Raw genomic sequence first — 6,747 nt, forward strand, 5'->3', positions numbered from 1 at the left:
ACTACATGGTTACGAGTAGCTTTCAGCTAGAGAATGTAAAATCTTAAATGGCACAGATAACGTCAATCTGAATTACCGTTTTCAGAATGACACAGATGTTAGGATAAGGAAGCATAAATGGAAATTTAAGAGAAACAAATTTGGAACAGATGTCAGGAAGCGCTTTTTTCATGCCGAGAATCACAAACGTGTGGAATGGCCTACCAGGCAAGATTGTTAAGGCAAAAGCACAGGGGACATTCGAGAAGTGATCAGATGGCATCATAGGGGAATTGAGTAGTAAAAAAGGAAATGAGCATGCATAAGGCAAATGGTTTTAATTTAATCCCAAACAATGTCTGTGTTCTTATGTTATTAATGCTTACATACTTACTTAGATAAACACACAGAATTCCTGCATTAAAAAGATGGCTTGAGTAACCACTTTGGAATTAAAAAATAAATGATGACAAATAAGCCTATATTTCTTTCTGTTATGCCTTTCAAAATACCCTTTTTTCCCTCTGTACTATTTATCTCTCTGTTCTATATTGGTAATCTTTAGCTGTTAGACATGTGGTTGTACAGGAACTTATGAATAACTCCAGGAGAGTTACTGTCACTTATCTTTTTAGGATGCTTCTCTTCTGAGTTCTATTTTTCACCCAGTGCGCAGGTGGAAAACAAGATTTACTTCATCTTATCTTTTGAGAAGAAGCAGATGTATAGTGCCCAAAGTACTAGTCCCATACCGCTTATCTGTGTAACACTGAGGTTTGCCTGCTGTGTTGATTTCAGTGGGACTCTTTGTATGCCTTAAGTTCTACGCAGTTATTTGTAGAATAGGTTTCAGACTCTCTGTAAAACTAAAGTAGGATGGGTAAGTATCCCTCAAAATAAAAAGTCGCGTTCTCTTCTACAGATTTCATATATCAGTGTAAAGAACTTTGAACCTTAAATGTGGAAAGATGGAAGCTAGAGATCCCAAAAGTCTGATCCAGACTCTGAATGTGAGAATCTGTATTTTACATCATCACTTTTTTCTGGCTTGAGTCCAACAGCAAATAAAGGAAAGATGAAATTGGAAGGTGGCTTAGAGCTGAGTTTATGGACCTCCCCCCCCCCCTTTTATTTGTTATCTGTGCTCTAGAAGTGTTCCTGTAATCACACCATTTGTAGCCTACAGCAGAAAAAGAATAGGCAAAGTGCTTATTTTTCATTGCTTTGCCCATTTCTTTTCTGCTACTCTGATGTTCTTGCTGTCCCACTTAGCATACAATCTCTTCATCAGGTGGATTATTGAGTAGAGGGCTATATACAGGGGTACTGGGCACCTCTAGGAGTTTGGTGCTAAAAATCCACTAGGTTCACTTCCTTCTCCATTCACTGCAAATTTGGCTTAAAAGTTTTTCTTGAATACTGAGCAGTTTGTCTTATCTGCATAATAATATAATTAAAATTCAATGTAAATGGGTTTCTTTTCCCCTTTCCTTCCAGTGTTACTGCAATAAACTAAACAAATGAACAAAAAAAAGAACCTGAACCTCATAAACGATGATTGAAATTTTGTAGATTCCTGAGAACCACATCATCTCTGTGTGTAAATCGACACAGAGCTGTTGAAAACAATGGCAATTGAAGTAAATAACATTCTGCTGTTTTCCTACTGGCTAGATAGTGTTTTACCATCTGTTGCAGCATTATTGTTTGTGTTATCAGGATTTTAAGTTTGCAGATGTAGGTATGCAATGGAATCCACCTGGTGAATAATTTAGTTTATGCCTTCCACTTTATATTAGCTTCTAGTCTCATAACTCCCTTACTTGTAAATTAATCAATTAAACATAAATTTCCCTTTAACCTGTTCTTATGTAATATTTGATCAGTATATGTTTAAACCCCCCTAAAACAAGTAATCACTTAATCATTTAGAAGTAGACACAGAAAACTAAACAGTATAGTGTTAACTTATTTACTGTGGGCTGAAAATGTGTTTTTCATGTGCTTCTGACATAAAAACCAGTTCACTAAGTCACATACTGAGAAATTCAATTGCAAACTGAGCTTAGTGATTCACTAGAATCATATATAAATCTTAACCATGTGTATAGATTAGGAGCTCCACAGTAAGAGAATGGTAAGAAAACAAAGCAAGAGAGCCATGAGTTACTTTTGAAGGTTTTGGAGTTTAATCATAATCTCATGTTGATGTTATTATTTCCCTTGTGTTTGACAGCGGGTTGCAATTGTTTCAGTTTTGGTTGTCAGTGTTTGAAACCAAGTTACAGTGATCCATGGCCATGGTTTCTTAGTTATATTGCTATCAGTTAATTAACTCTTGCACAGTGTATACTGAGCATAGGCATTACATATGAAGGCATGTCCCATGTCAAGGAAGATAGACTGGGATTTTAAAAATTAGATCTAGTGGAGCACAGTATCAATCCCCTTCTGCTTTCAATGAGAACTCTATACTTATTCTCTACCCTTCTGTGGAAATCCCAGCGTGTGGTAAAGGAACCAATCCTACAGCACTTTGTGGGATCCTGAGGGCAGCATGTTGTCCCCTGCTGAACCATGCTGAATGTGCTTGGTAATGATTTTTCCAAACAAAATTATCTAAGGCTAGCTTACATCACAAATAAGATAATTATTTAAAGTGTTGAATGTGATTATTGATATATACAAAATATTTTGTTTTTGTCATATCATTGCTGTGACACACTTTTTTGCTGGATCTTTATAAAGCCTTCTCAAGAATTTGTCAGTAGTTGCTCAGAACGTGACTTTAATATGATAGCTATGCCTCTGGCGGCTACAAATGCTTTGCCCAAATTCTATGAATACTTTAGTTAAGACTCAACTTTAAAACCAGTAGATAACACCTTTTTCAAGGAAGAAGTCAATTATTTCTGAGACAATAGAAACAATGGACTAGACTTCCTGAGCTGCATCTTGCCAAAGACACATCTCAGGATGAATCTGAAGTACATCAAAAAAGCAGTAGGTCTTAAATAAATGTATTCGTTAATGTCTAGCTGACACATTAGAGGCAACCTCATTTTATTTGTTTGAAAGTACATTCAATTTTAAACCAGTTCTATTTCAATGATTTCGAACACAAAGGAATATTCTTATGAGTAGCAAGATATTTTGAATAATGGAATATAATTCCATCAGCACTGTGTTCTCCTGTTATTTATTACTGTACTAAATTATCTACAACTGAAGACGACCCGTTTATAATGAGATATCTGATGATTTATTTTTTGCAAAAAATATTAGCTTTATTATTTATTAATTCTAGCAGTGTTCCTCAGTGTATACTCCATAAATATTAACATATCTGATGTCTTGTAAAGATCCAATGAAAGGAATAGCATTGTGCAGGATGTATAAGGAAGAGTTGACATTTCATTTTATGTAGTTGATCTGCTATAGCTTACAGTATCTAAGAGTTCAATTAATTAAGAGCTTGTCAAAAAACAGTGCTAACATTAGGATATTCAGAGCCTTGCATTTGAACTAAAAATACTGTTCAGCCATGAATGTTATGACAGACATATGATGTTGGAAGAATACATTTTGTTTGCCCCAAAATGATAAATAAATTATGAAATTACATTTAAATGCTTATATTGCTGAACAAATGCCTGCTAAAAATATTCTGAGAGCAGTGTGAGGATGTTGAGGTATCCTGTGAAGTCATCGAATCCCCCCTGTAGCGCAAGTGGTAGAAATGCAGCTCTGCTACACGGGAGGCTTGAATCCCGAGGGGTTGGACTCGATGATCTCTAAGGTCCCTTCCAACCCGCACAAGACTATGATACTATGATAAGTTCTTCTCTTAAAAAATGTTTGTGCTGGATGTTTGTAAGTGTTATGAAAATAACAGCACTACCTACTTGCACTGTTAAAAAGCAGGTCAGATAGCTGCTCATGAGGCTTTAAGAATACAGCTGTTGTCTGGAACTCACAAAGATCATCTGGAATTTGAAGTTATTGGAAGATTATTATTCAAAGCTGGTTTATCTCACACCCCCAAATCCTTTACATTCGTGCTGACGGTCTTTTTGTACAGTCTGAGTCTGATGTAGAGTTATTTCTTTTAAGCTTGTTATATATTTGGTCTTACTAGGAGCATGACAATCACTTTTGTTTTGATACTAATGACTGAATGCTATGCTGCTTTTTTTAAAGTATTTTCACAGTAAATTTAAGGATTGTTTCATTGTCATTTGTCCTAGGTTTTCTCTTCAGATGGAGTGATTTATCTGGTGCATTAGCATTTGTTTATATGTTGTGTTAATGCTGAGATAATGAAGATATAGAGGAATTTGATGTCTAGCCATGTTTTGCAAACTGCAGGTAAACTTGAAGCTCTTAATGAGGCATATTGTAGTGACCTGATAAATGCAGTTTAAACATGATGCTAATAATTTTTGAGGCCTGCTCTGGAAGTTATCCCTTTTGTTTCATTATGTTGGCCCACGATGTCAGGGATGAATGTTAATGATACAACCTTATATGGAGTCAGAGGTGATTGTTAATAATATAATGATAGAGGTTACACCTTCCAACCAATATTCTGTTACATTTTCTTACCTTGTGAAAAATGGCAGTGGAGGTGCAGTCTGTCTGAATGGCAGCTGACGTGGAAATGCGAATATAGGAAAAGGTGTGTCATTGAATTCCTCCAAGTGGAAAAAATGACATGAACTGAAGCTTGCTGGATGTTCATGGAGACCAAACAGTGCATGTGAGTACAGTGAGGTGGTGTGTTTCAGCACTGGTGACAGTGATGTGAAAGACAAGCCATGTCTTTCTTAAGCCAGCTATGCACAGCTGTCATAGCATAAAATGAAGAGTCTCAATCAGCTCATCTGCGCAAACTGGCAGATTACCACCAGGGAACTGTGTATGGAGCTGAATATTTGCTTCAATGCATTGGAAAAGATGGTGGTAATATTGGAATAGCACAGAGTTTGTGTCAGGTGAGTCCCAAAAATGCTCACACAAGAATAGAAAAAAACACCTTATGCAACTTTGTCAGGACCTATTGAATATGAGACAGAAGGGGACAGTTTTGAGTTGCATCATTACTGGTGACGTGACATTTTGTCACCGCTACAAGCTGGAGTCAAAAGTGGTCCATAGAGTTTGCATTACTTCTTGAAGAAAAAGTTCACGACACAACCCTTAGCAGGTAAAACAATAGGAAAGGGGTGATCCTTCTGGATTTCCTGGAACTCGGACAACCCATATAATACTTTGTAGATGAGAATTTGCTCTATCAGTGTTATAGTGCTTTTTGTTTTATGTTCCATGGAAATAAATAGATGTTATTTTTGGAGCAACCTATTTATAATATAATTTGATATTTGCTTCATATCTTTGGGTTATTATTATTATGTGGTGGGTTTGGGTGGGTTTTTTTTGGTGGTTTTTTTTTTGTTTTTTTTTTTTTGGAACAGCTGGAGATAGGTAAGCCAGCTAAATGGTTCTAGTCTGTGTGTTGCAGGGAATGAAGACTCCTGTTTATGTCCTAGTTATGCCTGGTTGAATGTGGCAGGTTTCCTGGTAGGTAACTTGATAACCAAAAAACAGTAGGAAAGAAGAGGAATCTAAGATCATCCTTAAAGATCTGTCTATAACTAAAGATTTTCATGGCATATATTCTGGAAGGTGTCATATTTCATTTCTTTACAGAGTTTTCCAGGAAACATACAGACTCCAGACATATTTTGGTAAGGTTCACTGTTATTTTTTCTCCTTATTTTGTAGTATAGAGTACTTCCAGATGTGCCTGAAGCCAGTGTGAAATTAATGAATCCAAGAAGGTTTGCTCTAAAACTTTAAAAGTAAACAGAATGTACAGATACACGGCATTATATTTGTGAAGATCTATGCCCGTGTCTTTTGTGTTGATTGTGGCTTCTCTTATCATCTCTTCTGTTTCCATTAAAGAACAGGCTGTGACTTTGGCTTCTAGCTACTATCTTTTGGATACTGTAGAGATAGTATGTCCATCGCATATATCTTCATGCATGCAGCATAGACAGGGACTTAGGTGACATTTGTATCCTGTACTGGAAAAATTATGCTGAATTTCCCTGCTGAAGCTGATATCTGCTCATCAACAAAGTAGAATTTCAACATAATATGATATCAGCAGCACGCTATTTCTGTATTGTTACCTAAAGAGAATTACATAAGTTAATTATTACTCATCTTTGACAAAATACAGCAGAGACATTTATCAATTCTTTAAAGCTCTTGAATTCCAGATAGTTCAGATCTTTTTTGTATTTATTACAACAAAAGCGGAAAGAAACAATTTTGCATGTACACACATGGTGTACACAGGAATGTATAGTCCATATAAGTACCTAAATTAGGTAACAGCTGCAAACTATTTATATTTTAAAGCATGAAGCTCAAATTGAGACACAGTGATCATTGAAAGCAAGCAATGCAACCTGGAAATGCACTGGCTGGAATGGAACAGCTCATTACTAATATGAGACAGAATCTATACATAAAAATAAAGCAAAGGAAAGAAACTTCAATGTTTTTTAGGCATTATTGTGATGCCAATCAGTGCTGCATGTGTGTCTGGAATTCTAAATAATTTCCTGGATGTATTCATTCCATATTGTTGGTATAAAATATCAGCTGATAAATTCTATGGCTCTCCAAAAACATGTGTCTATCTGCTACTGGGACACTGTCAGTCCTTTGACAAAGGCTTCATGTCAAATAACTGCC

The sequence above is a fragment of the Coturnix japonica genome, chromosome 6 (genome assembly GCF_054131305.1).
Source record: "Coturnix japonica strain WE chromosome 6, WE-NBRP24, whole genome shotgun sequence".
Classification (NCBI taxonomy): Eukaryota; Metazoa; Chordata; class Aves; order Galliformes; family Phasianidae; genus Coturnix; species Coturnix japonica.